The sequence below is a fragment of the Lissotriton vulgaris genome, chromosome 4_1, assembly GCF_964263255.1.
Source record: "Lissotriton vulgaris chromosome 4_1, aLisVul1.2, whole genome shotgun sequence".
NCBI classification, from domain to species: Eukaryota; Metazoa; Chordata; class Amphibia; order Caudata; family Salamandridae; genus Lissotriton; species Lissotriton vulgaris.
In genome coordinates, this window is record NC_141691.1 from 923,002,202 (window position 1) to 923,027,038 (window position 24,837).

Below are 24,837 nucleotides of genomic sequence, written 5' to 3' on the forward strand. Positions count from 1 at the left end.
AGCTCCACGGTCAACGTTTTTCGTCCGAAAATTGATTTTTTGGACTGTACCAAAAACGATTCAAAATGTCAATTGGACCGTGCCTCATGATGAATAACCACTTTTTAAACCCTCACAGTGACCAAAATTGCCATTTTTACAGAGTTTTGCATACTCAGAAGCTTCAATTTTGACCAATTTCAGGCACAGAAATGACTTTAAACACATTTATTTTAGTTGAAAAAGTAATAATTCACATCCAACAGTAATTTACAGGCAAAAGATTAAATGTTAAAATTTCATCGAATTTGACCATTTTGGGAACGTTCGACAGCTCCGCGGTCATCGTTTTTCGTCAGAAAATTTTGGACTGTACCAAAAATGATTCAAAATGTCAATTGGATCGTACCTCATGTTGAATAACCACTTTTTAAACCCTCACAGTGACCAAAATTGCCATTTTTACAGAGTTTTGCATACTCAGAAGCTTCAATTTTGACCAATTTCAGGCACAGAAATGACTTTAAACACATTTATTTTAGTTGAAAAAGTAATATTTCACATCTAACAGTAATTTACAGGTAAAAGATTAAATGTTAAAATTTCATCGAAATTGACCATTTTGGGAACTTTCGACATCTCCGCGGTCATCGTTTTTCGTCCGAAAATTAATTTATTGGAAGGTACCAAAAATGATTCCAAATGTCAATTGGATCGTGCCTCATGTTGAATAACCACTTTTTAAACCCTCGCAGTGCCCAAAATGGCCATTTTTACAGAGTTTTGCTTACTCAGAAGCTTCAATTTTGACTAATTTCAGGCACAGAAATGACTTTAAACACATTTATTTTAGTTGAAAAAGTAATAATTCACATCCAACAGTAATTCACAGCCAAAAGATTAAATGATAAAATTTCATCGAAATTGACCATTTTGGGAACGTTCGACAGCTCCGCGGGCATCGTTTTTCGTCAGAAAATTGATTTTTTGGAATGTACCAAAAATGATTCCAAATGTCAATTGGATCGTGCCTCATGTTGAATAACCACTTTTTAAACCCTCGCAGTGCCCAAAATTGCCATTTTTACAGAGTTTTGGTTACTTAGAAGCTTTAATTTTGACCAATTTCAGGCACAGAAATGACTTTAAACACATTTATTTTAGTTGAAAAAGTAATAATTCACATCCAACAGTAATTTACAGCCAAAAGATTAAATGTTAAAATTTCATTAAAATTGACCATTTTGGCAACGTTCGACAGCTCCGCGGTCATCGTTTTTCGTCCGAAAATTGATTTTTTGGACTGTACCAAAAATGATTCCAAATGTCAATTGGACTGTGCCTCATGTTGAATAACCACTTTTTAAACCCTCACAGTGACCAAAATTGCCATTTTTACAGAGTTTTGCATACTCAGAAGCTTCAATTTTGACCAATTTCAGGCACAGAAATGACTTTAAACACTTTTATTTTAGTTGAAAAAGTAATATTTCACATCTAACAGTAATTTACAGGCAAAAGATTAAATGTTAAAATTTCATCGAAATTGACCATTTTGGCAACGTTCGACAGCTCCGCGGTCATCGTTTTTCGTCCGAAAATTGATTTTTTGGACTGTACCAAAAATGATTCCAAATGTCAATTGGACTGTGCCTCATGTTGAATAACCACTTTTTAAACCCTCACAGTGACCAAAATTGCCATTTTTACAGAGTTTTGCATACTCAGAAGCTTCAATTTTGACCAATTTCAGGCACAGAAATGACTTTAAACACTTTTATTTTAGTTGAAAAAGTAATATTTCACATCTAACAGTAATTTACAGGCAAAAGATTAAATGTTAAAATTTCATCGAAATTGACCATTTTGGGAACGTTCAACAGCTCCGCGGTCATCGTTTTTCGTCCGAAAATTGATTTTTTGGACTGTACCAAAAATGATTCCAAATGTCAATTCGATCGTACCTCATGTATAATACCCACTTTTTAAACCCTCACAGTGACCAAAATTGCCATTTTTACAGAGTTTTGCATACTCAGAAGCTTCAATTTTGACCAATTTCAGGCCAGAAATGACTTTAAACACATTTATTTTAGTTGAAAAAGTAATAATTCACATCCAACAGTAATTCACAGCCAAAAGATTAAATGATAAAATTTCATCGAAATTAACCATTTGGGGAACGTTCGACAGCGCCGCGGTCATCGTTTTTCGTCCGAAAATTGATTTTTTGGACTGTACCAAAAATGATTTCAAATGTCAATTGGACTGTGCCTCATGTTGAATAACCACTTTTTAAACCCTCACAGTGACCAAAATTGCCATTTTTACAGAGTTTTGCATACTCAGAAGCTTCAATTTTGACCAATTTCAGGCACAGAAATGACTTTAAACACATTTATTTTAGTTGAAAAAGTAATAATTCACATCCAACAGTAATTCACAGCCAAAAGATTAAATGATAAAATTTCATCGAAATTGACCATTTTGGGAACGTTCGACAGCTCCGCGGTCATCGTTTTTCGTCAGAAAATTGATTTTTTGGACTGTACCAAAAATGATTCAAAATGTCAATTGGATCGTAACTCATGTTGAATACCCACTTTTTAAACCCTCACAGTGACCAAAATTGCCATTTTTACAGAGTTTTGCATACTCAGAAGCTTCAATTTTGACCAATTTCAGGCACAGAAATGACTTTAAACACATTTATTTTAGTTGAAAAAGTAATAATTCACATCCAACAGTAATTCACAGCCAAAAGATTAAATGATAAAATTTCATCGAAATTGACCATTTTGGGAACGTTCGACAGCTCCGCGGTCATCGTTTTTCGTCAGAAAATTGATTTTTTTGGACTGTACCAAAAATGATTCAAAATGTCAATTGGATCGTACCTCATGTTGAATAACCTTTTTTTAAACCCTCACAGTGACCAAAATTGCCATTTTTACAGAGTTTTGCATACTCAGAAGCTTCAATTTTGACCAATTTCAGGCACAGAAATGACTTTAAACACATTTATTTTAGTTGAAAAAGTAATAATTCACATCCAACAGTAATTTACAGGCAAAAGATTAAATGTTAAAATTTCATCGAAATTGACCATTTTGGGAACTTTCGACAGCTCCGCGGTCATCGTTTTTCGTCCGAAAATTAATTTTTTGGAAGGTACCAAAAATGATTCCAAATGTCAATTGGATCGTGCCTCATGTTGAATAACCACTTTTTAAACCCTCGCAGTGCCCAAAATGGCCATTTTTACAGAGTTTTGCTTACTCAGAAGCTTCAATTTTGACCAATTTCAGGCACAGAAATGACTTTAAACACATTTATTTTAGTTGAAAAAGTAATAATTCACATCCAACAGTAATTCACAGCCAAAAGATTAAATGATAAAATTTCATCGAAATTGACCATTTTGGGAACGTTCGACAGCTCCGCGGGCATCGTTTTTCGTCAGAAAATTGATTTTTTGGACTGTACCAAAAATGATTCCAAATGTCAATTGGACTGTGCCTCATGTTGAATAACCACTTTTTAAACCCTCACAGTGACCAAAATTGCCATTTTTACAGAGTTTTGCATACTCAGAAGCTTCAATTTTGACCAATTTCAGGCACAGAAATGACTTTAAACACTTTTATTTTAGTTGAAAAAGTAATATTTCACATCTAACAGTAATTTACAGGCAAAAGATTAAATGTTAAAATTTCATCGAAATTGACCATTTTGGGAACGTTCGACAGCTCCGCGGTCATCGTTTTTCGTCCGAAAATTGATTTTTTGGACTGTACCAAAAATGATTCCAAATGTCAATTCGATCGTACCTCGTGTATAATACCCACTTTTTAAACCCTCACAGTGACCAAAATTGCCATTTTTACAGAGTTTTGCATACTCAGAAGCTTCAATTTTGACCAATTTCAGGCCAGAAATGACTTTAAACACATTTATTTTAGTTGAAAAAGTAATAATTCACATCCAACAGTAATTCACAGCCAAAAGATTAAATGATAAAATTTCATCGAAATTAACCATTTGGGGAACGTTCGACAGCGCCGCGGTCATCGTTTTTCGTCCGAAAATTGATTTTTTGGACTGTACCAAAAATGATTTCAAATGTCAATTGGACTGTGCCTCATGTTGAATAACCACTTTTTAAACCCTCACAGTGACCAAAATTGTCATTTTTACAGAGTTTTGCATACTCAGAAGCTTCAATTTTGACCAATTTCAGGCACAGAAATGACTTTAAACACATTTATTTTAGTTGAAAAAGTAATAATTCACATCCAACAGTAATTCACAGCCAAAAGATTAAATGATAAAATTTCATCGAAATTGACCATTTTGGGAACGTTCGACAGCTCCGCGGTCATCGTTTTTCGTCAGAAAATTGATTTTTTGGACTGTACCAAAAATGATTCAAAATGTCAATTGGATCGTACCTCATGTTGAATACCCACTTTTTAAACCCTCACAGTGACCAAAATTGCCATTTTTACAGAGTTTTGCATACTCAGAAGCTTCAATTTTGACCAATTTCAGGCCAGAAATGACTTTAAACACATTTATTTTAGTTGAAAAAGTAATAATTCACATCCAACAGTAATTCACAGCCAAAAGATTAAATGATAAAATTTCATCGAAATTAACCATTTGGGGAACGTTCGACAGCGCCGCGGTCATCGTTTTTCGTCCGAAAATTGATTTTTTGGACTGTACCAAAAATGATTTCAAATGTCAATTGGACTGTGCCTCATGTTGAATAACCACTTTTTAAACCCTCACAGTGACCAAAATTGTCATTTTTACAGAGTTTTGCATACTCAGAAGCTTCAATTTTGACCAATTTCAGGCACAGAAATGACTTTAAACACATTTATTTTAGTTGAAAAAGTAATAATTCACATCCAACAGTAATTCACAGCCAAAAGATTAAATGATAAATTTTCATCGAAATTGACCATTTTGGGAACGTTCGACAGCTCCGCGGTCATCGTTTTTCGTCAGAAAATTGATTTTTTGGACTGTACCAAAAATGATTCAAAATGTCAATTGGATCGTACCTCATGTTGAATACCCACTTTTTAAACCCTCACAGTGACCAAAATTGCCATTTTTACAGAGTTTTGCATACTCAGAAGCTTCAATTTTGACCAATTTCAGGCACAGAAATGACTTTAAACACATTTATTTTAGTTGAAAAAGTAATAATTCACATCCAACAGTAATTCACAGCCAAAAGATTAAATGATAAAATTTCATCGAAATTGACCATTTTGGGAACGTTCGACAGCTCCGCGGTCATCGTTTTTCGTCAGAAAATTGATTTTTTGGACTGTACCAAAAATGATTCAAAATGTCAATTGGATCGTACCTCATGTTGAATAACCTTTTTTTAAACCCTCACAGTGACCAAAATTGCCATTTTTACAGAGTTTTGCATACTCAGAAGCTTCAATTTTGACCAATTTCAGGCACAGAAATGACTTTAAACACATTTATTTTAGTTGAAAAAGTAATAATTCACATCCAACAGTAATTTACAGGCAAAAGATTAAATGTTAAAATTTCATCGAATTTGACCATTTTGGGAACGTTCGACAGCTCCGCGGTCATCGTTTTTCGTCAGAAAATTGATTTTTTGGACTGTAACAAAAATGATTCTAAACTTCAATTGGATTGTGCCTCATGTTGAATAACCACTTTTTAAACCCTCACAGTGCCCAAAATTGCCATTTTTACAGAGTTTTGCTTACGCAGAAGCTTCACTTTTGACCAATTACAGGCACAGAAAGGACTTTAAACACATTTTTTTTGTTGAAAAAGTAATAATTCACATCCAACAGTAATTTACAGCCAAAAGAATAAATGTTAAAATTTCATCGAAATTGACCATTTTGGGAACTTTCGACAGCTCCGCGGTCATCGTTTTTCGTCCGAAAATTAATTTTTTGGAAGGTACCAAAAATGATTCCAAATGTCAATTGGATCGTGCCTCATGTTGAATAACCACTTTTTAAACCCTCGCAGTGCCCAAAATGGCCATTTTTACAGAGTTTTGCTTACTCAGAAGCTTCAATTTTGACCAATTTCAGGCACAGAAATGACTTTAAACACATTTATTTTAGTTGAAAAAGTAATAATTCACATCCAACAGTAATTCACAGCCAAAAGATTAAATGATAAAATTTCATCGAAATTGACCATTTTGGGAACGTTCGACAGCTCCGCGGGCATCGTTTTTCGTCAGAAAATTGATTTTTTGGACTGTACCAAAAATGATTCCAAATGTCAATTGGATCGTGCCTCATGTTGAATAACCACTTTTTTAAAACCTCACAGTGCCCAACATTGCCATTTTTACAGAGTTTTGCTTACTTAGATGCTTCAATTTTGACCAATTTCAGGCACAGAAATGACTTTAAACACATTTATTTTAGTTGAAAAAGTAATATTTCACATCTAACAGTAATTTACAGGCAAAAGATTAAATGTTAAAATTTCATCGAAATTGACCATTTTGGGAACGTTCGACAGCTCCGCGGTCATCGTTTTTCGTCAGAAAATTGATTTTTTGGACTGTACCAAAAATGATTCAAAATGTCAATTGGATTGTGCCTCATGTTGAATAACCACTTTTTAAACCCTCACAGTGACCAAAATTGCCATTTTTACAGAGTTTTGCATACTCAGAAACTTCAATTTTGACCAATTTCAGGACCAGGAATGACTTTAAACACATTTATTTTAGTTGAAAAAGTAATAATTCACATCCAACAGTAATTTACAGCCAAAAGATTAAATGTTAAAATTTCATCGAAATTGACCATTTTGGGAACTTTCGAGAGCTCCGCGGTCATCGTTTTTCGTCTGAAAATTGATTTTTTGGACTGTACCAAAAATGATTCCAAATGTCAATTGGATCGTGCCTCGTGTTGAATAACCACTTTTTAAACCCTTGCAGTGCCCAAAATTGCCATTTTTACAGAGTTTTGCTTACTTAGAAGCTTCAATTTTGACCAATTTCAGGCACAGAAATGACTTTAAACACATTTATTTTAGTTGAAAAAGTAATATTTCACATCTAACAGTAATTTACAGGCAAAAGATTAAATTTTAAAATTTCATCGAAATTGACCATTTTGGGAACGTTCAACAGCTCCACGGTCAACGTTTTTCGTCCGAAAATTGATTTTTTGGACTGTACCAAAAACGATTCAAAATGTCAATTGGACCGTGCCGCATGATGAATAACCACTTTTTAAACCCTCACAGTGACCAAAATTGCCATTTTTACAGAGTTTTGCATACTCAGAAGCTTCAATTTTGACCAATTTCAGGCACAGAAATGACTTTAAACACATTTATTTTAGTTGAAAAAGTAATAATTCACATCCAACAGTAATTTACAGGCAAAAGATTAAATGTTAAAATTTCATCGAATTTGACCATTTTGGGAACGTTCGACAGCTCCGCGGTCATCGTTTTTCGTCAGAAAATTGATTTTTTGGACTGTACCAAAAATGATTCAAAATGTCAATTGGATCGTACCTCATGTTGAATAACCACTTTTTAAACCCTCACAGTGACCAAAATTGCCATTTTTACAGAGTTTTGCATACTCAGAAGCTTCAATTTTGACCAATTTCAGGCACAGAAATGACTTTAAACACATTTATTTTAGTTGAAAAAGTAATATTTCACATCTAACAATAATTTACAGGTAAAAGATTAAATGTTAAAATTTCATCGAAATTGACCATTTTGGGAACGTTCGACAGCTCCGCGGTCATCGTTTTTCGTCAGAAAATTGATTTTTTGGACTGTATCAAAAATGATTCTAAACTTCAATTGGATTGTGCCTCATGTTGAATAACCACTTTTTAAACCCTCACAGTGCCCAAAATTGCCATTTTTACAGAGTTTTGCTTACGCAGAAGCTTCACTTTTGACCAATTACAGGCACAGAAATGACTTTAAACACATTTTTTTTTAGTTGAAAAAGTAATAATTCACATCCAACAGTAATTTACAGCCAAAAGAATAAATGTTAAAATTTCATCGAAATTGACCATTTTGGGAACTTTCGACAGCTCCGCGGTCATCGTTTTTCGTCCGAAAATTTATTTATTGGAAGGTACCAAAAATGATTCCAAATGTCAATTGGATCGTGCCTCATGTTGAATAACCACTTTTTAAACCCTCGCAGTGCCCAAAATGGCCATTTTTACAGAGTTTTGCTTACTCAGAAGCTTCAATTTTGACTAATTTCAGGCACAGAAATGACTTTAAACACATTTATTTTAGTTGAAAAAGTAATAATTCACATCCAACAGTAATTCACAGCCAAAAGATTAAATGATAAAATTTCATCGAAATTGACCATTTTGGGAACGTTCGACAGCTCCGCGGGCATCGTTTTTCGTCAGAAAATTGATTTTTTGGACTGTACCAAAAATGATTCCAAATGTCAATTGGATCGTGCCTCATGTTGAATAACCACTTTTTAAACCCTCGCAGTGCCCAAAATTGCCATTTTTACAGAGTTTTGGTTACTTGGAAGCTTTAATTTTGACCAATTTCAGGCACAGAAATGACTTTAAACACATTTATTTTAGTTGAAAAAGTAATAATTCACATCCAACAGTAATTTACAGCCAAAAGATTAAATGTTAAAATTTCATCAAAATTGACCATTTTGGCAACGTTCGACAGCTCCGCGGTCATCGTTTTTCGTCCGAAAATTGATTTTTTGGACTGTACCAAAAATGATTCCAAATGTCAATTGGACTGTGCCTCATGTTGAATAACCACTTTTTAAACCTTCACAGTGACCAAAATTGCCATTTTTACAGAGTTTTGCATACTCAGAAGCTTCAATTTTGACCAATTTCAGGCCAGAAATACTTTAAACACATTTATTTTAGTTGAAAAAGTAATAATTCACATCCAACAGTAATTCACAGCCAAAAGATTAAATGATAAAATTTCATCGAAATTAACCATTTGGGGAACGTTCGACAGCGCCGCGGTCATCGTTTTTCGTCCGAAAATTGATTTTTTGGACTGTACCAAAAATGATTTCAAATGTCAATTGGACTGTGCCTCATGTTGAATAACCACTTTTTAAACCCTCACAGTGACCAAAATTGCCATTTTTACAGAGTTTTGCATACTCAGAAGCTTCAATTTTGACCAATTTCAGGCACAGAAATGACTTTAAACACATTTATTTTAGTTGAAAAAGTAATATTTCACATCTAACAGTAATTTACAGGCAAAAGATTAAATTGTAAAATTTCATCGAAATTGACCATTTTGGGAACGTTCAACAGCTCCACGGTCAACGTTTTTCGTCCGAAAATTGATTTTTTGGACTGTACCAAAAACGATTCAAAATGTCAATTGGACCGTGCCTCATGATGAATAACCACTTTTTAAACCCTCACAGTGACCAAAATTGCCATTTTTACAGAGTTTTGCATACTCAGAAGCTTCAATTTTGACCAATTTCAGGCACAGAAATGACTTTAAACACATTTATTTTAGTTGAAAAAGTAATAATTCACATCCAACAGTAATTTACAGGCAAAAGATTAAATGTTAAAATTTCATCGAATTTGACCATTTTGGGAACGTTCGACAGCTCCGCGGTCATCGTTTTTCGTCAGAAAATTGATTTTTTGGACTGTACCAAAAATGATTCAAAATGTCAATTGGATCGTACCTCATGTTGAATAACCACTTTTTAAACCCTCACAGTGACCAAAATTGCCATTTTTACAGAGTTTTGCATACTCAGAAGCTTCAATTTTGACCAATTTCAGGCACAGAAATGACTTTAAACACATTTATTTTAGTTGAAAAAGTAATATTTCACATCTAACAGTAATTTACAGGTAAAAGATTAAATGTTAAAATTTCATCGAAATTGACCATTTTGGGAACGTTCGACAGCTCCGCGGTCATCGTTTTTCGTCAGAAAATTGATTTTTTGGACTGTATCAAAAATGATTCTAAACTTCAATTGGATTGTGCCTCATGTTGAATAACCACTTTTTAAACCCTCACAGTGCCCAAAATTGACATTTTTACAGAGTTTTGCTTACGCAGAAGCTTCACTTTTGACCAATTACAGGCACAGAAATGACTTTAAACACATTTTTTTTTAGTTGAAAAAGTAATAATTCACATCCAACAGTAATTTACAGCCAAAAGAATAAATGTTAAAATTTCATCGAAATTGACCATTTTGGGAACTTTCGACAGCTCCGCGGTCATCGTTTTTCGTCCGAAAATTTATTTATTGGAAGGTACCAAAAATGATTCCAAATGTCAATTGGATCGTGCCTCATGTTGAATAACCACTTTTTAAACCCTCGCAGTGCCCAAAATGGCCATTTTTACAGAGTTTTGCTTACTCAGAAGCTTCAATTTTGACTAATTTCAGGCACAGAAATGACTTTAAACACATTTATTTTAGTTGAAAAAGTAATAATTCACATCCAACAGTAATTCACAGCCAAAAGATTAAATGATAAAATTTCATCGAAATTGACCATTTTGGGAACGTTCGACAGCTCCGCGGGCATCGTTTTTCGTCAGAAAATTGATTTTTTGGACTGTACCAAAAATGATTCCAAATGTCAATTGGATCGTGCCTCATGTTGAATAACCACTTTTTAAACCCTCGCAGTGCCCAAAATTGCCATTTTTACAGAGTTTTGGTTACTTGGAAGCTTTAATTTTGACCAATTTCAGGCACAGAAATGACTTTAAACACATTTATTTTACTTGAAAAAGTAATAATTCACATCCAACAGTAATTTACAGCCAAAAGATTAAATGTTAAAATTTCATCAAAATTGACCATTTTGGCAACGTTCGACAGCTCCGCGGTCATCGTTTTTCGTCCGAAAATTGATTTTTTGGACTGTACCAAAAATGATTCCAAATGTCAATTGGACTGTGCCTCATGTTGAATAACCACTTTTTAAACCCTCACAGTGACCAAAATTGCCATTTTTACAGAGTTTTGCATACTCAGAAGCTTCAATTTTGACCAATTTCAGGCACAGAAATGACTTTAAACACTTTTATTTTAGTTGAAAAAGTAATATTTCACATCTAACAGTAATTTACAGGCAAAAGATTAAATGTTAAAATTTCATTGAAATTGACCATTTTGGGAACGTTCGACAGCTCCGCGGTCATCGTTTTTCGTCAGAAAATTGATTTTTTGGACTGTACCAAAAATGATTCAAAATTTCAATTCGATCGTACCTCATGTATAATACCCACTTTTTAAACCCTCACAGTGACCAAAATTGCCATTTTTACAGAGTTTTGCATACTCAGAAGCTTCAATTTTGACCAATTTCAGGCCAGAAATACTTTAAACACATTTATTTTATTTGAAAAAGTAATAATTCACATCCAACAGTAATTCACAGCCAAAAGATTAAATGATAAAATTTCATCGAAATTAACCATTTGGGGAACGTTCGACAGCGCTGCGGTCATCGTTTTTCGTCCGAAAATTGATTTTTTGGACTGTACCAAAAATGATTTCAAATGTCAATTGGACTGTGCCTCATGTTGAATAAACACTTTTTAAACCCTCACAGTGACCAAAATTGCCATTTTTACAGAGTTTTGCATACTCAGAAGCTTCAATTTTGACCAATTTCAGGCACAGAAATGACTTTAAACACATTTATTTTAGCTGAAAAAGTAATAATTCACATCCAACAGTAATTTACAGGCAAAAGATTAAATGTTAAAATTTCATCGAATTTGACCATTTTGGGAACGTTCGACAGCTCCGCGGTCATCGTTTTTCGTCAGAAAATTGATTTTTTGGACTGTACCAAAAATGATTCAAAATGTCAATTGGATCGTACCTCATGTTGAATAACCACTTTTTAAACCCTCACAGTGACCAAAATTGCCATTTTTACAGAGTTTTGCATACTCAGAAACTTCAATTTTGACCAATTTCAGGACCAGGAATGACTTTAAACACATTTATTTTAGTTGAAAAAGTAATAATTCACATCCAACAGTAATTTACAGCCAAAAGATTAAATGTTAAAATTTCATCGAAATTGACCATTTTGGGAACTTTCGAGAGCTCCGCGGTCATCGTTTTTCGTCTGAAAATTGATTTTTTGGACTGTACCAAAAATGATTCCAAATGTCAATTGGATCGTGCCTCGTGTTGAATAACCACTTTTTAAACCCTTGCAGTGCCCAAAATTGCCATTTTTACAGAGTTTTGCTTACTTAGAAGCTTCAATTTTGACCAATTTCAGGCACAGAAATGACTTTAAACACATTTATTTTAGTTGAAAAAGTAATATTTCACATCTAACAGTAATTTACAGGCAAAAGATTAAATTTTAAAATTTCATCGAAATTGACCATTTTGGGAACGTTCAACAGCTCCACGGTCAACGTTTTTCGTCCGAAAATTGATTTTTTGGACTGTACCAAAAACGATTCAAAATGTCAATTGGACCGTGCCTCATGATGAATAACCACTTTTTAAACCCTCACAGTGACCAAAATTGCCATTTTTACAGAGTTTTGCATACTCAGAAGCTTCAATTTTGACCAATTTCAGGCACAGAAATGACTTTAAACACATTTATTTTAGTTGAAAAAGTAATATTTCACATCTAACAGTAATTTACAGGTAAAAGATTAAATGTTAAAATTTCATCGAAATTGACCATTTTGGGAACGTTCGACAGCTCCGCGGTCATCGTTTTTCGTCAGAAAATTGATTTTTTGGACTGTATCAAAAATGATTCTAAACTTCAATTGGATTGTGCCTCATGTTGAATAACCACTTTTTAAACCCTCACAGTGCCCAAAATTGCCATTTTTACAGAGTTTTGCTTACGCAGAAGCTTCACTTTTGACCAATTACAGGCACAGAAATGACTTTAAACACATTTTTTTTAGTTGAAAAAGTAATAATTCACATCCAACAGTAATTTACAGCCAAAAGAATAAATGTTAAAATGTCATCGAAATTGACCATTTTGGGAACTTTCGACAGCTCCGCGGTCATCGTTTTTCGTCCGAAAATTTATTTATTGGAAGGTACCAAAAATGATTCCAAATGTCAATTGGATCGTGCCTCATGTTGAATAACCACTTTTTAAACCCTCGCAGTGCCCAAAATGGCCATTTTTACAGAGTTTTGCTTACTCAGAAGCTTAAATTTTGACTAATTTCAGGCACAGAAATGACTTTAAACACATTTATTTTAGTTGAAAAAGTAATAATTCACATCCAACAGTAATTCACAGCCAAAAGATTAAATGATAAAATTTCATCGAAATTGACCATTTTGGGAACGTTCGACAGCTCCGCGGGGATCGTTTTTCGTCAGAAAATTGATTTTTTGGACTGTACCAAAAATGATTCCAAATGTCAATTGGATCGTGCCTCATGTTGAATAACCACTTTTTAAACCCTCGCAGTGCCCAAAATTGCCATTTTTACAGAGTTTTGGTTACTTGGAAGCTTTAATTTTGACCAATTTCAGGCACAGAAATGACTTTAAACACATTTATTTTAGTTGAAAAAGTAATAATTCACATCCAACAGTAATTTACAGCCAAAAGATTAAATGTTAAAATTTCATCAAAATTGACCATTTTGGCAACGTTCGACAGCTCCGCGGTCATCGTTTTTCGTCCGAAAATTGATTTTTTGGACTGTACCAAAAATGATTCCAAATGTCAATTGGACTGTGCCTCATGTTGAATAACCACTTTTTAAACCCTCACAGTGACCAAAATTGCCATTTTTACAGAGTTTTGCATACTCAGAAGCTTCAATTTTGACCAATTTCAGGCACAGAAATGACTTTAAACACTTTTATTTTAGTTGAAAAAGTAATATTTCACATCTAACAGTAATTTACAGGCAAAAGATTAAATGTTAAAATTTCATCGAAATTGACCATTTTGGGAACGTTCGACAGCTCCGCGGTCATCGTTTTTCGTCAGAAAATTGATTTTTTGGACTGTACCAAAAATGATTCAAAATTTCAATTCGATCGTACCTCATGTATAATACCCACTTTTTAAACCCTCACAGTGACCAAAATTGCCATTTTTACAGAGTTTTGCATACTCAGAAGCTTCAATTTTGACCAATTTCAGGCCAGAAATACTTTAAACACATTTATTTTAGTTGAAAAAGTAATAATTCACATCCAACAGTAATTCACAGCCAAAAGATTAAATGATAAAATTTCATCGAAATTAACCATTTGGGGAACGTTCGACAGCGCCGCGGTCATCGTTTTTCGTCCGAAAATTGATTTTTTGGACTGTACCAAAAATGATTTCAAATGTCAATTGGACTGTGCCTCATGTTGAATAACCACTTTTTAAACCCTCACAGTGACCAAAATTGCCATTTTTACAGAGTTTTGCATACTCAGAAGCTTCAATTTTGACCAATTTCAGGCACAGAAATGACTTTAAACACATTTATTTTAGCTGAAAAAGTAATAATTCACATCCAACAGTAATTTACAGGCAAAAGATTAAATGTTAAAATTTCATCGAATTTGACCATTTTGGGAACGTTCGACAGCTCCGCGGTCATCGTTTTTCGTCAGAAAATTGATTTTTTGGACTGTACCAAAAATGATTCAAAATGTCAATTGGATCGTACCTCATGTTGAATAACCACTTTTTAAACCCTCACAGTGACCAAAATTGCCATTTTTACAGAGTTTTGCATACTCAGAAGCTTCAATTTTGACCAATTTCAGGCACAGAAATGACTTTAAACACATTTATTTTAGTTGAAAAAGTAATATTTCACATCTAACAGTAATTTACAGGTAAAAGATTAAATATTAAAATTTCATCGAAATTGACCATTTTGGGAACGTTCGACAGCTCCGCGGTCATCGTTTTTCGTCAGAAAATTGATTTTTTGGACTGTAACAAAAATGATACTAAACTTCAATTGGATTGTGCCTCATGTTGAATAACCACTTTTTAAACCCTCGCAGTGCCCAAAATTGCCATTTTTACAGAGTTTTGCTTACTTAGAAGCTTTAATTTTGACCAATTTCAGGCACAGAAATGACTTTAAACACATTTATTTTAGTTGAAAAAGTAATATTTCACATCTAACAGTAATTTACAGGCAAAAGATTAAATGTTAAAATTTCATCGAAATTGACCATTTTGGGAACGTTCGACAGCTCCGCGGTCATCGTTTTTCGTCAGAAAATTGATTTTTTGGACTGTACCAAAAATGATTCAAAATGTCAATTGGATCGTACCTCATGTTGAATACCCACTTTTTAAACCCTCACAGTGACCAAAATTGCCATTTTTACAGAGTTTTGCTTACTTAGAAGCTTCAATTTTGACCAATTTCAGGCACAGAAATGACTTTAAACACATTTATTTTAGTTGAAAAAGTAATATTTCACATCTAACAGTAATTTACAGGCAAAAGATTAAATTTAAAAATTTCATCGAAATTGACCATTTTGGGAACGTTCGACAGCTCCGCGGTCATCGTTTTTCGTCCGAAAATTGATTTTTTGGACTGTACCAAAAATGATTCGAAATGTCAATTAAACCGTGCCTCATGTTGAAGAACCACTTTTTAAACCCTCACAGTGACCAAAAGTGCCATTTTTACAGAGTTTTGCATACTCAGAAGCTTCAATTTTGACCAATTTCAGGCACAGAAATGACTTTAAACACTTTTATTTTAGTTGAAAAAGTAATATTTCACATCCAACAGTAATTTACAGCCAAAATATTAAATGTTAAAATTTCATCGAAATTGACCATTTTGGGAACTTTCGACAGCTCCGCGGTCATCGTTTTTTGTCTGAAAATTGATTTTTTGGATTGTACCAAAAATGATTCCAAATGTCAATTGGATCGTGCCTCATGTTGAATAACCACTTTTTAAACCCTCGCAGTGCCCAAAATTGCCATTTTTACAGAGTTTTGCTCACTTAGAAGCTTTAATTTTGACCAATTTCAGGCACAGAAATGACTTTAAACACATTTATTTTAGTTGAAAAAGTAATAATTCACATCCAACAGTAATTTACAGCCAAAAGATTAAATGTTAAAATTTCATCAAAATTGACCATTTTGGGAACGTTCGACAGCTCCGCGGTCATCGTTTTTCGTCCGAAAATTGATTTTTTGGACTGTACCAAAAATGATTCCAAATGTCAATTGGACCGTGCCTCATGTTGAATAACCACTTTTTAAACCCTCACAGTGACCAAAATTGCCATTTTTACAGAGTTTTGCTTACTCAGAAGCTTCAATTTTGACCAATTTCAGGCACAGAAATGACTTTAAACAAATTTTTTTTAGTTGAAAAAGTAATAATTCACATCCAACAGTAATTTACAGCCAAAAGATTAAATGTTAAAATTTCATCGAAATTGACCATTTTGGGAACTTTCACAGCTCCGAGGTCATCGTTTTTCGTCTGAAAATTTATTTTTTGGACTGTACCAAAAATGATTCCAAATGTCAATTGGATCGTGCCTCATGTTGAATAACCACTTTTTAAACCCTCGCAGTGCCCAGAATTGCCATTTTTACAGAGTTTTGCTTACTTAGAAGCTTTAATTTTGACCATTTTCAGGCACAGAAATGACTTTAAACACATTTATTTTAGTTGAAAAAGTAATAATTCACACCCAACAGTAATTTACAGCCAAAAGATTAAATGTTAAAATTTCATCAAAATTGACCATTTTGGGAACGTTCGACAGCTCCGCGGTCATCGTTTTTCGTCCGAAAATTGATTTTTTGGACTGTACCAAAAATGATTCCAAATGTCAATTGGACTGTGCCTCATGTTGAATAACCACTTTTTAAACCCTCACAGTGACCAAAATTGCCATTTTTACAGAGTTTTGCATACTCAGAAGCTTCAATTTTGACCAATTTCAGGCACAGAAATGACTTTAAACACATTTATTTTAGTTGAAAAAGTAATAATTCACATCCAACAGTAATTTACAGGCAAAAGATTAAATGTTAAAATTTCATCGAATTTGACCATTTTGGGAACGTTCGACAGCTCCGCGGTCATCGTTTTTCGTCAGAAAATTGATTTTTTGGACTGTACCAAAAATGATTCAAAATGTCAATTGGATCGTACCTCATGTTGAATAACCACTTTTTAAACCCTCACAGTGACCAAAATTGCCATTTTTACAGAGTTTTGCATACTCAGAAGCTTCAATTTTGACCAATTTCAGGCACAGAAATGACTTTAAACACATTTATTTTAATTGAAAAAGTAATATTTCACATCTAACAGTAATTTACAGGTAAAAGATTAAATGTTAAAATTTCATCGAAATTGACCATTTTGGGAACGTTCGACAGCTCCGCGGTCATCGTTTTTCGTCAGAAAATTGATTTTTTGGACTGTACCAAAAATGATTCAAAATGTCAATTGGATCGTACCTCATGTTGAATAACCACTTTATAAACCCTCACAGTGACCAAAATTGCCATTTTTACAGAGTTTTGCATACTCAGAAGCTTCAATTTTGACCAATTTCAGGCACAGAAATGACTTTAAACACATTTATTTTAGTTGAAAAAGTAATATTTCACATCTAACAGTAATTTACAGGTAAAAGATTAAATGTTAAAATTTCATCGAAATTGACCATTTTGGGAACGTTCGACAGCTCCGCGGTCATCGTTTTTCGTCAGAAAATTGATTTTTTGGACTGTAACAAAAATGATTCTAAACTTCAATTGGATTGTGCCTCATGTTGAATAACCACTTTTTAAACCCTCGCAGTGCCCAAAATGGCCATTTTTACAGAGTTTTGCTTACTCAGAAGCTTCAATTTTGACCAATTTCAGGCACAGAAATGACTTTAAACACATTTATTTTAGTTGAAAAAGTAATAATTCACATCCAACAGTAATTCACAGCCAAAAGATTAAATGATAAAATTTCATCGAAATTGACCATTTTGGGAACGTTCGACAGCTCCGCGGGCATCGTTTTTCGTCAGAAAATTGATTTTTTGGACTGTACCAAAAATGATTCCAAATGTCAATTGGATCGTGCCTCATGTTGAATAACCACTTTTTAAAACCTCACAGTGCCCAAAATTGCCATTTTTACAGAGTTTTGCTTACTTAGATGCTTCAATTTTGACCAATTTCAGGCACAGAAATGACTTTAAACACATTTATTTTAGTTGAAAAAGTAATATTTCACATCTAACAGTAATTTACAGCCAAAAGATTAAATGTTAAAATTTCATCGAAATTGACCATTTTGGGAACTTTCGAGAGCTCCGCGGTCATCGTTTTTCGTCTGAAAATTGATTTTTTAGACTGTACCAAAAATGATTCCAAATGTCAATTGGATCGTGCCTCGTGTTGAATAACCACTTTTTAAACCCTTGCAGTGCCCAAAATTGCCATTTTTACAGAGTTTTGCTTACTTAGAAGCTTCAATTTTGACCAATTTCAGGCACAGAAATGACTTTAAACACATTTATTTTAGTTGAAAAAGTAATATTTCACATCTAACAGTAATTTACAGGCAAAAGATTAAATTTTAAAATTTCATCGAAATTGACCATTTTGGGAACGTTCAACAGCTCCGCGGTCAACGTTTTTCGTCAGAAAATTGATTTTTTGGACTGTACCAAAAACGATTCCAAATGTCAATTGGACCGTGCCTCATGTTGAATAACCACTTTTTAAACCCTCACAGTGACCAAAATTGCCATTTTTACAGAGTTTTGCATACTCAGAAGCTTAAATTTTGACCAATTTCAGGCACAGGAATGACTTTAAACACATTTATTTTAGTTGAAAAAGTAATATTTCACATCTAACAGTAATTTACAGGCAAAAGATTACATTTTAAAATTCCATCGAAATTGACCATTTTGGGAACGTTCGACAGCTCCGCGGTCATCGTTTTTGGGCAGAATATTGATTTTTTTGAACTGTACCTAAAATGATTCAAAATGTCAATTGGATCTTGCCTCATGTTGAATAACCACTTTTTAAACACTCACAGTGACCAAAATTGCCATTTTTAGAGAGTTTTGCTTACTCAGAAGCTTCAATGTTGACCAATTTCAGGCACAGAAATGACTTTAAACACATTTATTTTAGTTGAAAAAGTAATAATTCACATCCAACCTCAATTTACAGCCAAAAGATTAAATGTTAAAAGTTCATCGAAATTGACCATTTTGAGAATGCTCGACAGCTCCGCGGTCATAGTTTTTCTTCAGAAAATTGATTTTTTGGACTGTACCAAAAATGATTCCAAATGTCAATTGGATCTTGCCTCATGTTGAATAACCACTTTTTAAACACTCACAGTGGCCAAAATTGCCATTTTTACAGAGTTTTGCTTACTCAGAAGCTTCAATTTTGACCAATTTCAGGCACAGAAATGACTTTAAACACATTTATTTTAGTTGAAAAAGTAATAATTCATATCCAACAGTAATTAACAGCCAAAAGATTAAATGTTAAAATTTCATCGAAATTGACCATTTTGGGAACGTTCGACAGCTCCGCGGTCATCGTCTTTCGGCAGAAAATTGATTTTTTGACTGTACCTAAAATGATACAAAATGTCAATTGGATCGTGCCTCGAGTTGAATAACCACTTTGTAAACCCTCACAGTGACCAAAATTGCCATTTTTACAGAGTTTTGCTTACTCAGAAGCTTTAATTTTGACCAATTTCAGGCACAGAAATGACTTTAAACACATTTATTTTAGATGAAAAAGTAATAATTCACATCCAACCTCAATTTACAGCCAAAAGATTAAATGTTAAAATTTCATCGAAATTGACCATTTTGGGAACGTTCGACAGCTCCGCGGTCATCATTTTTCTTCAGAAAATTGATTTATTGGACTGTACCAAAAATTATTCCAAATGTCAATTGGATCGTGCCACATGTTGAGTAACCACTTTTTAAACCCTCACAGTGACCAAAATTGCCATTTTTAGAGAGTTTTGCTTACTCAGAAGCTTCAATGTTGACTAATTTCAGGCACAGAAATGACTTTAAACACATTTATTTTAGTTGAAAAAGTAATAAATCACATCCAACCTCAATTTACAGCCAAAAGATTAAATGTTAAAATTTCATCGAAATTGACCATTTTGGGAACGTTCGACAGCTCATCGTTTTTGGGCAGAAAATTGATTTTTTGGACTGTACCTAAAATGATTCAAAATGTCAATTGGATCGTGCCTCATGTTGAATAACCACTTTTTAAACCCTCACAGTAACCAAAATTGCCATTTTTACAGAGGTTTGCTTACTCAGAAGATTTCATTTTGACCAATTTCATGCACAGAAATGACTTTAAACACATTTATTTCAGTTGAAAAAGTAATAATTCACATCCAACAGTAATTTACAGCCAAAAGATTAAATGTTAAAATTTCATCGAAACTGACCATTTTGGGAACGTTCGACAGCTCCGCGGTCATCGTTTTTTATCAGAAAATTGATTTTTTTGGAATATACCAAAAATGATTCCAAATGTCAATTGGATCTTGCCTCATGTTGAATAACCACTTTTTAAACCCTCACAGTGGCCAAAATTGCCATTTTTACAGAGTTTTGCTTACTCAGAAGCTTCATTTTTGACCAATTTCAGGCACAGAAATGACTTTAAACACATTTATTTTAGTTGAAAAAGTAATAATTCACATCCAACAGTAATTTACAGCCAAAAGATTAAATGTTAAAATTTCATCAAAATTGACCATTTTGGGAACGTTCGACAGCTCCGTGGTCATCGTTTTTGGGCAGAATATTGATTTTTTTGAACTGTACCTAAAATGATTCAAAATGTCAATTGGATCGTGCCTCATGTTGAATAACCACTTTTTAAACCCTCACAGTGACCAAAATATCCATTTTTACAGAGTTTTGCTGACTCAGAAGCTTTCATTTTGACCAATTTCATGCACAGAAATGATTTTAAACACATTTATTTTAGTTGAAAAAGTAATAATTGACATCCAACCTCAATTTAGAGCCAAAACATTAAATGTTAAAATTTCATCGAAATTGACCATTTTGCGAACGTTCGACAGCTCTGCGGTCATCGTTTTTTATCAGAAAATTGATTTTTTTGGACTATACCAAAAATGATTCAAAATGTCAATTGGATCGTGCCTCATGTTGAATAACCACTTTTTAAACCCTCACAGTGACCAAAATTGCCATTTTTACAGGATTTAGCTTACTCAGAAGCTTCAATTTTGACCAATTTCAGGCACAGAAATGACTTTAAACACATTTATTTTAGTTGAAAAAGTAATAATTCACATCCAACAGTAATTCACAGCCAAAAGATTAAATGATAAAATTTCATCGAAATTGACCATTTTGGGAACGTTCGACAGCTCCGCGGTCATCGTTTTTCGTCAGAAAATTGATTTTTTGGACTGTATGAAAAATGATTCTAAACTTCAATTGGATTGTGCCTCATGTTGAATAACCACTTTTTAAACCCTCACAGTGCCCAAAATTGCAATTTTTACAGAGTTTTGCTTACGCAGAAGCTTCACTTTTGACCAATTACAGGCACAGAAATGACTTTAAACACATTTTTTTTTAGTTGAAAAAGTAATAATTCACATCCAACAGTAATTTACAGCCAAAAGAATAAATGTTAAAATTTCATCGAAATTGACCATTTTGGGAACTTTCGACAGCTCCGCGGTCATCGTTTTTCGTCCGAAAATTAATTTATTGGAAGGTACCAAAAATGATTCCAAATGTCAATTGGATCGTGCCTCATGTTGAATAACCACTTTTTAAACCCTCGCAGTGCCCAAAATGGCCATTTTTACAGAGTTTTGCTTACTCAGAAGCTTCAATTTTGACTAATTTCAGGCACAGAAATGACTTTAAACACATTTATTTTAGTTGAAAAAGTAATAATTCACATCCAACAGTAATTCACAGCCAAAAGATTAAATGATAAAATGTCATCGAAATTGACCATTTTGGGAACGTTCGACAGCTCCGCGGGCATCGTTTTTCGTCAGAAAATTTATTTTTTGGAATGTACCAAAAATGATTCCAAATGTCAATTGGATCGTGCCTCATGTTGAATAACCACTTTTTAAACCCTCGCAGTGCCCAAAATTACCATTTTTACAGAGTTTTGGTTACTTAGAAGCTTTAATTTTGACCAATTTCAGGCACAGAAATGACTTTAAACACATTTATTTTAGTTGAAAAAGTAATAATTCACATCCAACAGTAATTTACAGCCAAAAGATTAAATGTTAAAATTTCATCAAAATTGACCATTTTGGCAACGTTCGACAGCTCCGCGGTCATCGTTTTTCGTCCGAAAATTGATTTTTTGGACTGTACCAAAAATGATTCCAAATGTCAATTGGACTGTGCCTCATGTTGAATAACCACTTTTTAAACCCTCACAGTGACCAAAATTGCCATTTTTACAGAGTTTTGCATACTCAGAAGCTTCAATTTTGACCAATTTCAGGCACAGAAATGACTTTAAACACTTTTATTTTAGTTGAAAAAGTAATATTTCACATCTAACAGTAATTTACAGGCAAAAGATTAAATGTTAAAATTTCATCGAAATTGACCATTTTGGGAACGTTCGACAGCTCCGCAGTCATCGTTTTTCGTCAGAAAACTGATTTTTTGGACTGTACCAAAAATGATTCAAAATGTCAATTGGATTGTACCTCATGTTGAATACCCACTTTTTAAACCCTCACAGTGACCAAAATTGCCATTTTTACAGAGTTTTGCATACTCAGAAGCTTCAATTTTGACCAATTTCAGGCACAGAAATGACTTTAAACACATTTATTTTAGTTGAAAAAGTAATAATTCACATCCAACAGTAATTCACAGCCAAAAGATTAAATGATAAAATTTCATCGAAATTGACCATTTTGGGAACGTTCGACAGCTCCGCGGTCATCGTTTTTCGTCAGAAAATTGATTTTTTGGAATGTACCAAAAATGATTCCAAATGTCAATTGGATCGTGCCTCTTGTTGAATAACCACTTTTTAAACCCTCACAGTGACCAAAATTGCCATTTTTACAGAGTTTTGCATACTCAGAAGCTTCAATTTTGACCAATTTCAGGCACAGAAATGACTTTAAACACTTTTATTTTAGTTGAAAAAGTAATATTTCACATCTAACAGTAATTTACAGGCAAAAGATTAAATGTTAAAATTTCATCGAAATTGACCATTTTGGGAACGTTCGACAGCTCCGCGGTCATCGTTTTTCGTCAGAAAATTGATTTTTTGGACTGTACCAAAAATGATTCAAAATTTCAATTCGATCGTACCTCATGTATAATACCCACTTTTTAAACCCTCACAGTGACCAAAATTGCCATTTTTACAGAGTTTTGCATACTCAGAAGCTTCAATTTTGACCAATTTCAGGCCAGAAATACTTTAAACACATTTATTTTAGTTGAAAAAGTAATAATTCACATCCAACAGTAATTCACAGCCAAAAGATTAAATGATAAAATTTCATCGAAATTAACCATTTGGGGAACGTTCGACAGCGCCGCGGTCATCGTTTTTCGTCCGAAAATTGATTTTTTGGACTGTACCAAAAATGATTTCAAATGTCAATTGGACTGTGCCTCATGTTGAATAACCACTTTTTAAACCCTCACAGTGACCAAAATTGCCATTTTTACAGAGTTTTGCATACTCAGAAGCTTCAATTTTGACCAATTTCAGGCACAGAAATGACTTTAAACACATTTATTTTAGCTGAAAAAGTAATAATTCACATCCAACAGTAATTTACAGGCAAGATTAAATGTTAAAATTTCATCGAATTTGACCATTTTGGGAACGTTCGACAGCTCCGCGGTCATCGTTTTTCGTCAGAAAATTGATTTTTTGGACTGTACCAAAAATGATTCAAAATGTCAATTGGATCGTACCTCATGTTGAATAACCACTTTTTAAACCCTCACAGTGACCAAAATTGCCATTTTTACAGAGTTTTGCATACTCAGAAGCTTCAATTTTGACCAATTTCAGGCACAGAAATGACTTTAAACACATTTATTTTAGTTGAAAAAGTAATATTTCACATCTAACAGTAATTTACAGGTAAAAGATTAAATATTAAAATTTCATCGAAATTGACCATTTTGGGAACGTTCGACAGCTCCGCGGTCATCGTTTTTCGTCAGAAAATTGATTTTTTGGACTGTAACAAAAATGATACTAAACTTCAATTGGATTGTGCCTCATGTTGAATAACCACTTTTTAAACCCTCGCAGTGCCCAAAATTGCCATTTTTACAGAGTTTTGCTTACTTAGAAGCTTTAATTTTGACCAATTTCAGGCACAGAAATGACTTTAAACACATTTATTTTAGTTGAAAAAGTAATATTTCACATCTAACAGTAATTTACAGGCAAAAGATTAAATGTTAAAATTTCATCGAAATTGACCATTTTGGGAACGTTCGACAGCTCCGCGGTCATCGTTTTTCGTCAGAAAATTGATTTTTTGGACTGTACCAAAAATGATTCAAAATGTCAATTGGATCGTACCTCATGTTGAATACCCACTTTTTAAACCCTCACAGTGACCAAAATTGCCATTTTTACAGAGTTTTGCTTACTTAGAAGCTTCAATTTTGACCAATTTCAGGCACAGAAATGACTTTAAACACATTTATTTTAGTTGAAAAAGTAATATTTCACATCTAACAGTAATTTACAGGCAAAAGATTAAATTTTAAAATTTCATCGAAAT